We start from the raw sequence: 15,563 nt of genomic DNA, 5'->3' as shown, positions 1-15,563 counted from the left end.
GACTACACTCGTTCCGTGTCCTTTGTTCTACAGGCTTCCGGGATTACTCGGATTATATCTATTCTCGCTTTCGATTATCACAGCTAAGCCCCGAAGTCGATGATTGAACAGCGACTATTTTCACCCGCGTCCATTGTTCTCTTCTCTTTCCTTTCTCCCCTGATAGAAACATCGATAATCAATCTCCCTATTCTTCCTTTGATTCAAACTACAATTAATCGCCGATATCCCGTCTGGCAGAATTTTTATCCGCAACCGACAAACGTTTATATTAAAGCTTAATTACTGCAATTACTTTCCTCCGAGCGTAACAAACGTAATTTGCTATTTATTTTGTTCCCTCTGCGCTCGTGCAATTCTGCTAAAATAATCTTTTCTGCAATTTAATTTAGTGCCTCACATACAGACCAGCTTTTACATTTTTGTTCTCCCGATAATGTACACGGTGGTCGTGGTATTCTTGGAACTCATATTGTTTCCGAAATTACGGCTATTAGAGACAAATTTTGCAAACAAAAATTGCACAGTAATGAAAATATTGTAAGAATTTTCACGCAAATGGAAAGCTACCCTCGAGATATGTGGGCCACTCCTTTATCTAATAACCCCCTAGTGGCCAGTTATGAGAGATAATATTTATTAATCCTCCATTGCACGATGTTCTATTTCTATTCACTTCTAAAGTATAGCTCACGCGAAGTAAGCTACATTTATTGAGAAAAATACGCTTCTTTGATACGTTATATCTTTTTTTCAAAAATGGATTTTCTGGGGAATTTTTTTCGACCGACAATCGACATTTTTCAATCGACTTTTGATTTGTCTAGTATCCAGTGAAGTGTCATCGTGATTTTCGACCAGTACTTCACGTGGATTTCGTTATTTCTTTTCGCGATAAAATCAAATATTTTCGTCAAAGCTTCTATGTTATTTTTATTTGATATTTCGAATAAATATTGAAAAGTATGTTGAATTCCTTCTCGAGTGTCACAGCCAGAGAATATTTGTACAAATATTTAATTCGCCTTTTTTATTTTCAAACTAAACATGCACATCTTCGAAAATTTATACTTAAAATCGACTATCTTTTTATAAAAACTGAACATTCCTATCTTCTCATCGCCAGCCAGGTATTTATGCAATGCTATATTTTTACTGTGCCTGGCAAAAGGTCAAAGGACATTTATATTTGAGGGAGGACGATTTCAAAACCATCTCGATATCAAAAACAATTCATCACACTGTGATTTATTTTAAAAAAAACTGTGGGTCATCGATTTTTCATTACAATTGAACGAAGAAATTACAATTCCCCTGCTGTATCATAGTCATTCGCGAGCATAGAGCATAATTGCTATTCATTTTTCGACCACTCAGCACATAAATACTACGAACGAGTAAAACTTCTGACAAATTATTCTCTGCCTGTTACATTGTTGGGAAACGATGAAGCTGGTGATAGTTGGCCCACCCTATATACGTGACGGTCTGTGCATCCCCAGGAAACGTTCTTGCGCCGTGATTCACGCGCAGATAAGAGGAACATCCTCGAAGAAGGAACGGGAAAGCGGCGCGCGTTCTTCGCAACAGGATCTTCTCTCTCTCGTTGAACATGCAAACACGACCGCCTTGGACGGCTGTTTGCGTTCTCGAGTGCAACTTGTTGCGGTTCCCAATTTCTTTCGCGAGCTCTTCAAAGCTCGTCGCGAGCCATTCTTCGCGTTAATGTGAATTTAAATGCGACGGAAGTGGTGATTATACAGGAAACAGTCGGGGCCGCCCGACGAGGACGCCGCCAGAGGAGTATCTGAATTGCGAGGGCCCTCGTGCGGTTACTCACTGCCCAGTGTTGTCGTTTCTTGCTGTATTCGAACCCATTCGTCTTCAGAGAGACGGTAGAAACTGGTAGAATTAACGGCGACATATTTTACAAGAACGCCAACAGCAGTCCACTGCGTTGCTTCAGTTGTAAAACTAGCTCGAACGTTTTTGATACTCAGCTTCTTTAACACGACCATTTTCCAAATCGAAATTTTATATTTTGCTTTTAAGTCGTGTATTTATTAGTAGGTCGGAGGATCTTTTTAAAGGATCCTCTCGTTGAATCTTTCTCGATTAAATGCCGCTTGGCTCGTCGTGGTGATTCAAACTTCAGCGAACCGACGTTTCATACGCGACGGCTTAACGCTCGGAACCTCTTTCGAGACACGCCGGGGAGGTCTGCGTTGAATCCTCAACTTGCACGACGCGGTTTCTCGTCCGCCCCGAGCACAGTCAGAAAAGTTTCTTCCATCGTCGAGAACATCGGTGTCTTCGCCTCTGAGAACAGAACACTCCATTTGCGGGACGCGATTGACCCGGATAATTGTGCCGGTGAAGCACGTCGTAACCTCACGAATAGATTTCATGCACTTCGACCGTACTCCAAACTACCAATACCGTGCAACCGAGAGAGACATCCGGGGTAAAAGAGAAGGAAGACGACAGGGTGAGAAAGTAGAGAGCCAAGAAGCTGAGAGGGCCAGGGGGGCAAGCAGAGAAGAGCCAGGGAAGCTTTGAGAAACTGAAAATGGGAAGCCAGAAGACGGAGGATCCGAGAAGAATCGCGCAAAGTGCAACGAAGAGGGTCGGAAGGGAGAGTTTAGGAGCGGATAATTTAGAAACATCGAAAAGTGAAAACCCAGAGTCCAAGAGGATAAGGAATCCGTTCATGAACGATCGAGGGAGCATCTGGAGATGGAGGATTGAGAAATAACGGACCGAAGGATCTGAAGTTCAAAGTTGGAGGACCAAAGAAGGTCAAAGGAACGACCAACAAAGTGTCAAGGGATGAAGGAAGTTGAAAGATCAAAAGACCAAGTATCTATGGCCAAAGGACCTGCGATCAGAGATTCCAGAAACGAGAATCAGACCAAACGTAGAAGATCTACTTTTGAAGACACACAGTCCAATGAAATATAGTCCCTAGGAAGAGAATTGAAAGATCTTGGAGTAATTCCCTCTCAGAGACTCCAGTTTTTGTCAGTGATTCGAGCAACTAAATCATCCCAGTGCTTGCGTTTATTAGATACAAATCGCTACCCCGCTTTCAAGCAAATTGATGGTCACAAGTTTGTCGCTTGAAAGCGGGGACTACTGTATTTATTATCTAATGAAGCTTTTAACACGTTTAGACAGGCTCCAGAAGGTGATCTAGTTAGGCTAACTCGAAGAGTACAGACCCTGCCCGCTTTCTTGCAAACCGGTATTCCCTATATTGTCACTTGAAAGCGGGTATTGCCGTTTAACGTAGATTCTAACGAATTTAAAAAAAGCTAGAACCAACGACTAACAAGAAGTATAAAAGACATCGAGTCGAGAGGGGGTAGGAAATAAGGGTGAAAAGTAGCTAGCACGACAGCATTGTGGTGGTTAATAATCACCGTCATTAAAGTGCGAGTGGTTGTCGATGCTCGGTCGTTGCGTAAATTGAAAAGATCTCGCGGCAACGGTAGATCGACTCGCGCCACGAGGGATGGAAAAATGAAAAAAAAAAGACGAAGGGATGAAGCGACGGGGCCTAAGTAGGCGGGAACGTGAAAACGGCGGTCGCGGTAACTTTTGAAGCGTTTTCTGAGCCAGGACTTTTCCAACCGACCCTTTCACGTCTCGTCTCCCTTCGTTCCGCGCCCCGTCGCCCCTCCAGCGTCTCTCGCCCCATGAATATTCATGGTCTTTCGCCCGCGAACACGCGTGAGCGTGCATTCTGTCCCTACCAGACTAGAAAATGTTCCGTGTGCGAGAAATTCTTACACCTCTCAGTTGCTTTTCTTTTCACGCGGCCATGATTTATCTTCCACGGGGGTTCAAAGCACAGCCCTTTTTCTTTGTTCGTTGGTAAGGTTCGTACGTCGAATGATAATTAACGGAGCCGGTAAGCGAATCATTAATTATGGAGAAGAGCCTCGACCGAGGCATAAGCGCGCATCCATTCGAACGACATTTATTTTTGCGGCGACGCGACGTTACTTTTCTAATTGCTATCTTCTTTGCGTTCCAAGCAGATTTAATGACTTTTCCGATTAAACAGTTTCTTTTGTTCGATAATAGAAATTTTAACGCGCGACGTCCCTCTAAAGACCTTACGCTCAGGGTAAAATTTAAAGAGAAAATGGAACCAGTTTCTAGGGGGGGGGGGGACCAATAAAAGTCTTTATTTTTCTTTACGGTTACCGGGGAACGTCGCATCTGCATTCAGATAATAATGCAGTTATGTTTACCGTTATCATTCCCGTCGTCTATAGTACTTTTTCCAGCGCTCGCCGTCTCGGAGTAGCCAGAATTTAAGTGTAAATGCAAAAATGAATTTTTACTCGCGCAGTGGAAACAAAACGCCTCTAGAAGCGCCCGAACAACTCTCGTGAAACCAGAAACATTTTCTTTTCGCACGAAATGAACGCCGTACTGTCTTAAATTGGGTTTCTATGCACTGGATGTTTCGCTAACTTCGTTACAGTGCAATTTTCGAGTGTGAATGAGAACGTGCCTCGAGAATCTTAAATGGAACTGCTGGTATACATTCTAATATTTTTCGGAGTTTTATTAACTCGTGCAACTTCTACGCGTAACAATTCCGAGTATCATAAACAGATACAATATCAAGGAAAGATACAACATCGGTACGGTGGAAAGTAAGACGCGTCTGACCACACGCATGCTCATTTCACTTGATTTCTCGAAAAATCTATTCTGCTTCCTCGATCTTTCAACTATTAATTTTTATGCTTTCTCTATTTTATAACTGCCCCTTCACGGACACAGAACGTTCCAAAACGACGTTAATCAAAAATGTTTAAAAAATTCAGTAGTACGAACCAACCACGTCTGATTATTCGTGTATGTATGTTTACGAACTGGTTTGAAACAGCTTTCCTGGCCATTTCACGCAATCAAGGAGTTGAATAAAACGGAAAAACATTTTCAGTAGTGCGGGTCAACCATGTCTGACGCTCATAATTCACAACGCGTGCAGTTGTTGGAGAGTTCCTGCGGCCCGAATTTGCGGAGTGCGTCAAATATTTAGGATCCACCTTTTTTTTGCAACCCCTCGAGCGCGTACACGCTAATCCCTTTTTATTTGACGAAACACTTCGATTGTCCCGCCGCCTCCGTTTCCCGTTTCACTCTTTCTAGTTTCGTTTCAACTAATTAATACGCGACGATGAATCCCGGGAGCTCGTCAAAGGCGGCGTAATTTATTGGAAACTTCGTACAGAGGGGGTTAGTGGGTCCAGTAATTAGGTCAAAATATTTGAGTTTGGATCCAACCTGGACGACTGTTTGACCGACCAAAGCATCCGCAGAAGGCAAAAAAATATATTCGACGAGGGGGAAAAAAGGGTTCGCGAGCTGGGGGCCTGAGGGGAGAGAGGAGGGCAGCTCGCTGGTATGACGAACTTTTCGTTTAACTCAAGTAAATTAAGCTCGCTGCAGCGGCTAGAAACCGCGGATTCCGTGCTGCTTTGAACAGTAATTAACCTTTCGAACGGTGGCCTGTATGCCGGAGGAATTGAAACAAGGGGCGGATTCGCGATATACCGGGGGAGACAAAAACCGACCGAGCCTTCGTTATCGGTTCCCCGTCCCTGTTTCAAAGAAATATCGCTTCGCCAGGGTCGAACCCTCGAGAAAAGATTGCTCGTGTTTGAAATCAGCAACGAAACCCGATACGCCACCACCTGAATCCTTTCCAAGTATTTGTTCCGTTCGTAAGAACGTCAGGATGTCCTTTTATTTTAATATAATTGATTGTTTAATAGTCTCCTAGTACATTCAATGCAGTATGTCTCGTACACAATTTTTTACCACTTGGAACTGTGTGTAGTTTAAGTTTATTTAATTCTTCTATTTTGTTTGTATCATTAATTAGAACAATTTGAACAAATTGTTTGCGTAAATTGTTTACTTGTAAACAAGAAATGATTTTGCTGTGAGAAAAGTGGGTTTGAGATTTGTGAAAATATTGCTGGGCATCTTGGGGATTTGAACACGGGGCCCATAGATTGGTAAGCGAGTACCTTGACCACTGATCCATCTGGCCCCCGTTGCTTTCCTTTTTCGTAAATAAAAATTATTATTAACGGTTCATTGTCCGTAGAATTCTATAGAATTATTTATTTGCTATCGTGTGAGGTAAAGATAGAATTGGACTGCTACAGAAGAAGAAGGTTTAAAGTTTCGCTGCAATGCATTTCCAGTTGAAGTGAAAACGTATATTATACAGAATGGAACTGCTAATGTGTTCGATTCAGATCAAAGTGGTTTCAATCTTGAGATACACTCGAAAGGAACCTTACCAATAGAAGGATGGTAGAGAATGAAAGGAAAAGCTCGAACGACAAGCCGACGGAAAATTACTTCCATCGCTCTTTGTCATTTTAAAGGGACGTATCGGATTATTTGGGCGTCGGATGCAATAAAATGATGCTGATATCTATTAAGAAATAGAAATAAATTGCCATGCGTTGATTTATTTACTATTCCAATAAAATTTCCATCCCTAATTGGGAACACGTACAGTAGAAAAATCGAAATCTCGCGATCCGATAATATTTTAACGCTGCGTGAACGCAGATATCTTCATCGCCGGTGAAAATCGTGTTAATTGGATTTCAGCCAAGATAAAATATCAGCGGAGGAATCGGCGGCGGTAGAAATTTAAAAATACAATTTAAAAACGAGTAGAAAGAAGCGAAACTCCCTTTTCCGACTTCAGCCACTTCACCGTGCTCAAGTTTAGTCTCGCATCGAGTACAATGCGGCTCTCTCCAAAATGTAGTTCACAGCCGGTGGAGTTATTCCGCGGTATCGGGCACAGCGCGGCTTCTAAATAAATTCAGACCTCTTGACGCGAAGAAAGAAGCACAAAGGGCTGGCTCGATGCAACAAAGCGCGGGAGCCGAAAGTCCCGGACTACCGCGAAGAAGTAGAAGAAAACCCTTAACCTACCCCAACGGAAAAAAGTAAAAAAAGAACCCCTTCCCCCCCTCCTCTCGCGGCAGACGCGTCAGTTTCAGAGGAGCACGTACCGGATAAGATAACCGCGTACCCATTCGCGAGATTATTTTTCGCGACGTCTTCCAGCCCGGGGACACACTTCGCCCGGTCGCGGAGTCGCGAAGAAAAGATTGTGCGCTGCAACGGAGCCAGACATTCGTATTTGGGAGTTACGCGACAAAAAGAATGTCGAAAATGTCGTGTTTTCCTTTTTTTTTTATTCCTTCCTCTCGAGTACACGTTTCTCGGACCGTTTTTCTATCGAAAATGATTCCAGACACGAATTTCTTTCGGGAGATACACACGACGATGGGAAGTAACAAGTGATGTAGCGACGTATCTGGTCAGACAACAATGTCTCTATGCTTGCACGTGCACTGGTTCGTGGCAGACGGAAGAGTTTCGTAAAAATTATTTTCATTTCTGCAGAAACTTCGTACTAGTTTTGTGGTTCCATGACAGAACTCGGAACAATACCGGGAACATGAATTTCCTGCGGGAGACGTGCACGAATGCACTACGTCTGATACATCGTTAATACGCACTACTTAAAAATGATCAGTGTCTGATCAAAGGCATGTAATACAGCGGCATATTAACGGTAACAGGTCGGACAACAATGTTCCCTTAATCACTGATGCATACTACTTAAGGGAGGTCCGCGGCTGACCTAGTACCGTGTAATTTCACTTTACAGATTTTTATTACCCGAGAATTTTAATCTACATGATGGCCTACGTGTATTGTACGAAGTACGACAAACGTGGTTACAATATATTGTGGTGGGTTAGGTGAGGATGAACTCCGCCTTTCAGCTCTTCGTGCGGGGATGGCGGTTTAAATTTACAGGTGCTTTTAGACGATATTGATACGTCTAGGCTGAATAGAACGACCCCAATCGTGACAACCCATGGAAATGTTTTTTTATTTATACACTCTGAGAAATTTTAGGATGTCTCTGAAAATATTGCGCTATTTGAGACCTCGATTTATTAAGTACAATATAATAGTACTTTGAACACGATGACGTATGACTTTTGTACGACAGTTTGTACAGATTATCGTGTTTATATTTTTTGTTGTATCATATCTTAAAGATCCTTCGTGGAACAAAGTTTTAAGCGAGAATAACCATTTAAGAGAAAGACACGCCGAGACTGGGTCCACACAGACGCTGTGTATTTGCACGCGTCAACCTATTTATACAGCGGCCGCATCTAAAGGTTCTCGGGATCACGCGCGCTGGCACGGCCTGAAGCAAGGCACGGACGGATTGGGGTCGAAAGTCGTGTACTTAGCTTAATTAATAAAGCTCGCGGCCTGGACCGCGGGTACGTCGCCCTTTTTTCCTCGCCCGTGGAACCTGGAAACTGTCATTGCTATTGTTTCCGTCCCTCCGCCCTTCTCCGAGACCCCGTTCACTGTTCTTTGTTTGCCCATTTATCTTCGAGCTTTTATTGTGTACGCGAGCATCGTCATCCTTCGACTGCGACGTATCGGATATATTTCTCAATTTCTATCGTGTGTTTGTCATCGTTTAATTATTGTTCCAGTTTGTATTTACACGCTCGAGTACTGGATTTTTATTGTACTGGAATTCGTGACCACTTGGAACTGTGTAACAACATTGGAACAACATTGTTCTATTTTGTTTAAATCGTTAATTTGAACGAATTATTTGCGGAAATTGTTTACTTGTAAACAAGAAATGGTTTTGCTGTTAGAAAAATGGGTTTGAGGTCTGTGAAAATATTGTTGGGAATTATGGGGATTCGAACCCGGGGCCCATAGATTGGTAAGCGAGTATCTTGACCACTGAGCTATGGGGCCCCCGCTGTTTTCTTCTTTGATATTCATCTTCGACCTGCCATTTGTTCCTATTGTTACGTAATAAATTTCCAGATAAATTCGTTATTAAAAACCATCGACTTATCGATTAAATGTTAGCCAAATTACAAATACTTACTATAAATCTAATGTGTGCAATTTACGTATATTCGCGTCGGATTCGGGTAAGAATTATTATCGACAGTTAATTTTCCATAGAATTCTCGCTGTTCCGTAAATAAATAAATGGTTTTACTCTGTCTGTCCAGAGTAAAAATGAAGTCGCGCCTTAACGAGTTCCGCGTTTTTAGCATGTTTCTTTCTCGTCTACTTTTTCTATGTTCGTCGAGTCATTAATTCCAACGAAAGGGGGCTGAAAAAGTTATGGAAATTTGCGGTTGTTCGAGGACAGATTAGATACCTTGATCATTTTTCCAACCGAAAGTTCGCGCGTCTGTGTGCGCGAAAAAAATCGATCGATCGTTCGCGATGTATCGCGCGTCGAGATCGAAAGCCGGCCGAACGTCAAGGAGCATCAATCGTGAAATGTTTGGGTGCATTTCGCGTGGATTTTTCGAGTGTATCGTAAACCCAATCGTTCGGTTAATCGCGTGAAAGCGCGCGTGAATCGTCAACACGATCGCATTGACATTCCCACTTATCGGCGACTTTTAAAAGAACGGAACAAAAAAAAAGGACGAAAAAACAATACACGTTTTTTTCACCCGTGAAACAATACGCATAGAACGTCCATTTATTTTGAAATTACTTCAGCGTTTCGACGGAAGCTGCTCGGCCCTCCGCAGGAAATCAAACACATGGGGAAAAAATTTTTTCGAAATGAAATTTTGCAGCAAAATGGAAGCTCTATATTGCAGTTGTTTGTGACTGGATATAACTACTTTCCCTTTGAATAAAACGAAAGAAAAAGGCAGGAAAGCTAAATCACACGGTGTCGGTAGATTCAATTGGAACGGAATTTCGATTCTCGCGCGACGTTTCGTTCCAAAATTCCTCGCTTCAGACGACCATTGCCGCGTTTCTGCGGATTCTGCGAGATTTCAGGTACAGGGGGACAACGCGGAAATTGCAGAGAGAAAGACAGATATAGGAGAAAGGACAGAAAACTGTGAGGACAAGCGGCAAGAGAGACAAGGGTTTGCAATTTTGATGGGTGGTTCCGAATCGTAACCATGAGGCTGATGGGGGATCTCTGACAGTTCGTGGATCAGCGTTTTCACGAGGATTTAAGCACTCGTCTCTCCTGTCGGGTGACGTTTCGGGAACTCAATTAATGTTCCGGTTTATTGAAAATTCCACGATCGTTTAAAGTGATTTTCGTAGTATCTATTATAGAATTTCACCTTCCACAAATTTTGATACCGAGATAATTATTTAATCTCGCGTGTAGTGTCCTGTTTCAATTTATAATTGGATCCATGGAGGCGTCCCGTTTATTCAGAAACGTTGCATTAATATTACGACGCCCATGCGGTGCCTTAATTAATAAATAAGGATCGCAGAAATATCGTAAACCACTGCTCTTTGAATTAATAATCGATACCCAAATATAGAAATGTCATTTATTATTTAACGATAGGAACGCCAGTGTGTCGTCGGAATTTTTCACGAACATTTCGAAAACACGTAGCGTTTCTAATAAAAATTCTGTCGTAGCCATTAACGTTTAAATTTTTCAACGAGTCAAGGATTAAAAAGAGTGAATTTTAAAAAGCATTTCATTATTGATGACACGACTGCGCCCCAACAATTTCAATTCTGCGTGCGCCGATCGTGTCTCCGATAAATTATATAATTCGTTCGGGATTCGGTACTGGAAAACAAAAGTTACGAAAATTAATTGGCGTTCTGCCCAAGTTTTGCTGGCTCAGTCGCCCGTAAGATTGCCACAGAAAAAACCAATATAAGATGTCAGACGTGGTTATTTCCGATTCTAATGAAATTTAGGTGAACGATAGATCCATATCTAAAATAAGGACAAGCATAATTATAGCCGTAGATCAGAGGTGACGAACCGGAGACCTGCGCGCCAATTATGGCTGCTTCCCCTACTTTCCTGTTCCACTTGAGAGTAGGGGAACTGTCCCCCCCTTACACAGATTTGAGCACTATTTAAAGTTCCAAACTCAGAACGAATTGTGCAATTTATTAGACTTCGAAATCTGAAGGTGTAAACATTCCTTTCATTTGTTGATTCATTCTATAATAAATTACACAATAATTCCATATTCGTCGGACCACTATGAATTCAGTCGGTTTCGGGTTTAGCAACTTTCAAACAACCTGATACTTCCCCGTAACAACACACTGTAAACTGCCTGTAATGCAGAGACTAAATAAAGATCGGATTTCGATAATGGTCCCAGGTGTTTTGTGGCTTCGTGGCACCGTTGGGTTCTCCTGTTCAGATTGTTAAAGCTAACGTCGTTGCATCTCCGACGGTTAAAGAGCGTTAGCCAAATGTTGGATCTTCCGGCGTCAGAGTTTGAAAGTGGAGCACGTTTTGCGGTAGAAAAGATTCGACATCGCGGAAAGGAAACATTTGTATACAGATCTGAGGGTAAAGCGACCAGCCTATGCAGGATGGGCCAATATTGGGACAACCGAGAGGCGGTTGATCTTCCATTTATAAATAAATCGACAACGTAAAACGAAATTTATTCGCTCGAGGCTTTGTTTACGAGAGAATCGATTTCCACCCCGTATAAAATTTCACAACTTTCGACTCGTGATTAATAGAGCGCCGGATGCCCGTGCAATTGCATATTTTGATATAAAAAAAAAACGCATCGAAAAATGGGAAATTCGTTGTCGCGACAGACGCGACAGATTTTTTTAAAGGAACGCTCGACAACCACTGGACAATGAACGTTAATAAAAACGAAAATGTATATCGATGGTGGTTTCTCGTCAGAAACGATGGAATCGTTCTTGCACGCCCATCGAGATTCCCGTCGACATCTTTCCTCCTTTTTCCGCGGTTTTAAAGTCTTCGGCTACTTATCCGATCCGGAGAAGTTTCCCAGAAACTTTCGAACTCTTCCCGCGAGCCTCGTGAAGCGAACAAGAAAAAGAAACGACAGACCACGGGGGCTGGGAATCGTGGTGGGGGGGATAGCTGGAACGATTCGGATAAAAAAAAAAAAGAGGGTGGAAACGCGGTTTCCGCGTTTTCGAAGATCGAAGTCGAACCGGCTTTGCGTTTTCTCCCGATACCCGGCGGTCATCCGGGATAATTTGTAGCCGGAGTTCGGTGAAATTGAATTCTCCGCGGCCAAGAATTGGGAAGAAGGTCAGTTACGACCCGCGGCGGTTCCCGATATAATTCTGCGGCCACCGGAGTTTGATAGAGAACAGTTGGCATCGAGATCTTCGCGAACGCCGGAATGGGACCGCAACGATCGTTCGACCGGACGATTCGATAAGACGACGGTAAAATTTGCTAGATCAAAATTTCGAGGAACGAACGAGCTTTCCTTTCGCTGGCTCTAGAAGCTTCCGGGGATGGGGATATTATTGATGGACGACGAGTTTCTTCACGTTACGGTTCCGGTTACGGTTACGGAGCGACGCACTTGATTAGAAGCATGTCTCTGTCGTCTTCCGCCGCGACGGATACGATATTTCTTCTTCCTGTTTCAAGCAATCTTCAAAGGAACGAGAATATAAAATACCACGCGAAAATATAGCGCCTGTCGTGTCTGACAACAGACAGTCTTATACTACTGCCTCATAACACAGTAGTGTGGGTCAACAATATCTTTTTATGTCCTTACATCAGCGATACAGAAGCTGTCTGATTATATTCAAACAGAATATGTCAATAACACCTCCATGGTCTCATCAGAAACTACGATGGAACATTTATTCCCTTCGATGTAACTATCTGACTGTATACGTACTAATATTACTGACCGCCTTATTTTCTAGCAGAGCAAGCTTATAATATTGTCCATTGGCTAGAAACTACAGGTAAAAGCGTGTGTCTAATTTGGTATAAAACCTGTCTGGCTATAAATTAGCTGATACTACTCGGTGACTTACGTTCCAGTAGCCTACATAAGCCACTCGTACTGAATACGATCATTGTCTGACTTATAATCCAGCTGCACTACTGCACGCTGTTTATTCCAGTAGTACAGATTAATATTACAAAGTCTCATACTCCGGCTATAGGCTATCCCATACTACTGCGTGAAATATATTCGAACGCGATCGATCAGTATAATTTCGCGTGTACTTACGGCCCAGCAGCGAGCATAGGCCACTTGTACCGAATACAGTCATTGTCTGACTTGTATGTCATCTGCACTACTGCGCATCGTTCGCTCCAGTAGTACAGATTAATATTACAAAACCTCACGCTCTGTCCGACCATATGGTATTCCATACTACTGCGTTCAATACACTCGAATACTATCGATCAGTTTAATTTTGCGTACACTCGACGCGTTGTCGACAACATACTTATTCCGTTGACTGCAGAATTCGTCCGACCACACGATGGGTTACACTACTGGCTCGTACTGGCTAAAGGCCAGCTCGCTCTAGCGTGTCTCTCGTTTACGGGATAACCTTCCTGTGCCCTATCAAAGGTCTCGATACGACACTCGAAGAATCATATTTCAATAGAAGTGGCTCGGCCACTCGGCCCTCTTGCCTGAATTATTCACGAAATTCGTTTCAGCGAAGAACGGGGCCGGGTTAATTGCCAAAGGAGCTCGATCAAAGAAGCGTCCGCGGCCCCTTCAAACGCGCGGCGCAAACAATAAAGACCGCAGCGCAGCGAGCAACGTTCAAACGGGAACGAAAGAGTATCGGAGAGCAATTAAGGGGGATCGTCGACAACGGGCAGCCGGACGAAACAGAAGGGAAAATCCGTCGTCCGTGGGCGAACGAAGGTAAAGAATAACCGTGGTCCACGGCTGCGAACGGCCAGAGAAACCGAGGGACGAACGAGCTTTCGCGTGGCCAGCCAAGACGGAAGACATTCGTGTGTCTGTTCGAAGGCGAGGTCTCATCAGAGCTTGTCGAGTCTCGTTAGGAATCGCCGGCAAGTGTTTGCTTTCCCAGGAGATCGTGTAGGTGCGAATCCGTCGGAGGCGCTCGCTCGTGAACGTTTTCCGTTGCGGCTCATTATTTCACTACCTGTTCAATCCGCGTCCCCATCCCTCGATCGCTGATCGGTAATCGACCGATCAGGCATTTGGAAAACGAATTCTCAGACGGGGAGGTGGAGAAAGTGGTCGAAAAGAGGATTGGCTGACGGGGAAGTCCCTGGTCCCCGACGGGGAGTTCAGAAAGTTTAAACAGGACCATCATCTCATGGTGGGTCTGTAAAAGTAAACTAAGAGTCGAAAGCAAGGAAGGCGTTGCAGTCAATGAACAGTCTCGATTCCCTTGTGGGTGAGCCAAGAATTGCATTAGAAGAGACCAATCGTCAGGGAACCTGAAAAGAGTGTAACGAATGCCAATTCTCTGATGGAACTGTGATAATTAAACTCATAGCTCTAGACGAAGGGTATATTTATTCCTTAGGAGATCCTAGAAAGCTTAGATCCTGGTGACAGATAGTTTAGAAGGGCTGTGGCAAGTAACAGACCCCTCAATAACACCCTCTTTACTCCAACTGACGTTTGCTCTCTGATCCAGTAACTCTAGGTAACAATAACACAGATATGTGACAACTGATGAGTAGTTTGGAAAAACTATCCTATCCTATCCCCTATCGAGGAATCTAAATCTTGTATAATAGTCTTCAAAAGAATGTATGCACCCGCTAGAAAATTATCTCACGAAAAGGCATATCGAATCTCAGTTGTGGGATATAAACGCGAGCCAGCGTTTCGGGAACCGTTCAAAAGCTCCAAAGAACCTCAGGATTCCGGTCTGGGTTGCACGAGCCCACGACAGAAATTCTCAATCAAAGTTCGCTTGGCCCCGGCGCAGAGTCCTCGCAGGCAGCAAAAGGATTTCGTTGGCTTTGATCAGCGCGAGATATCGGTCTGTCCGTGAAAGTATTGCACCCCGGCAGATACTAATTTACAGCGCGTCCCGATCGAACCCGATAAAAGCGTCGAGGCGTCGCCGCGGCTAAATTAAGAATCCTTGCACCTCGAGTATTTCAATTTATTTTCTCTCGGAACCGTCGTTCGTAATTCCATCGTCAAAGAGAAAGAGCACCGGGGCATTATCCTCCAGAAGTGCCCGGAGGATTATCCGCGCGGATCCTTCTTATCTTCGATCTTTATGCCGCCTTACCGAAGGCTGGCCTTCCGCAGAGCTCCTCCACTCGCACCTCCGTTTCGAAATCTGTCACATTCTCGCGAACGCATTCACGCACAACTTCGCTGGAAAGTTAATTCTCCAGCAGCCTCAGGATATCCCGAAAAACTTCCAGGATACGTGACCGATAGTCGAGAACGATACGAAAGTTTTCGAGGGGTTTGTGTTCTGCGTAATTTTCTAAGTTAGATGCAAGTCTTCAGGGTTCTAATAATGATAGGTTGGCCCTTTTGTAAATCACCCCTCGTTACTTCTGAATATTGTAGCGTTAATTGAAAAGGATTGAGAATTTTGGAGATTCAGAGAAGGGTGGATTCCACGACCCTTGAATGGGAATGAAAAAATCTGGCGTTTCGAAATTTCTCAAACACTTTTCGATCGATTGGAGGAACGGG

At 43.6% G+C, this 15,563-nt stretch overlaps 1 protein-coding gene across 1 annotated transcript in view; it reads left to right on the top strand.

Moving 5' to 3' along the window:
• LOC143343180 (disintegrin and metalloproteinase domain-containing protein 10) overlaps window positions 1-15,563 on the top strand; it is a 176,049-nt gene that overhangs the window by 100,257 nt on the left and 60,229 nt on the right. The gene's annotated exons all lie outside the window — the stretch shown is intronic.

This window comes from Colletes latitarsis, chromosome 7 (genome assembly GCF_051014445.1).
Source record: "Colletes latitarsis isolate SP2378_abdomen chromosome 7, iyColLati1, whole genome shotgun sequence".
In the NCBI taxonomy this organism is placed as follows: domain Eukaryota; kingdom Metazoa; phylum Arthropoda; class Insecta; order Hymenoptera; family Colletidae; genus Colletes; species Colletes latitarsis.
The sequence above is the reverse complement of the archived record's forward strand: the minus strand, read 5'-3'. Positions and strand labels throughout refer to the sequence as shown.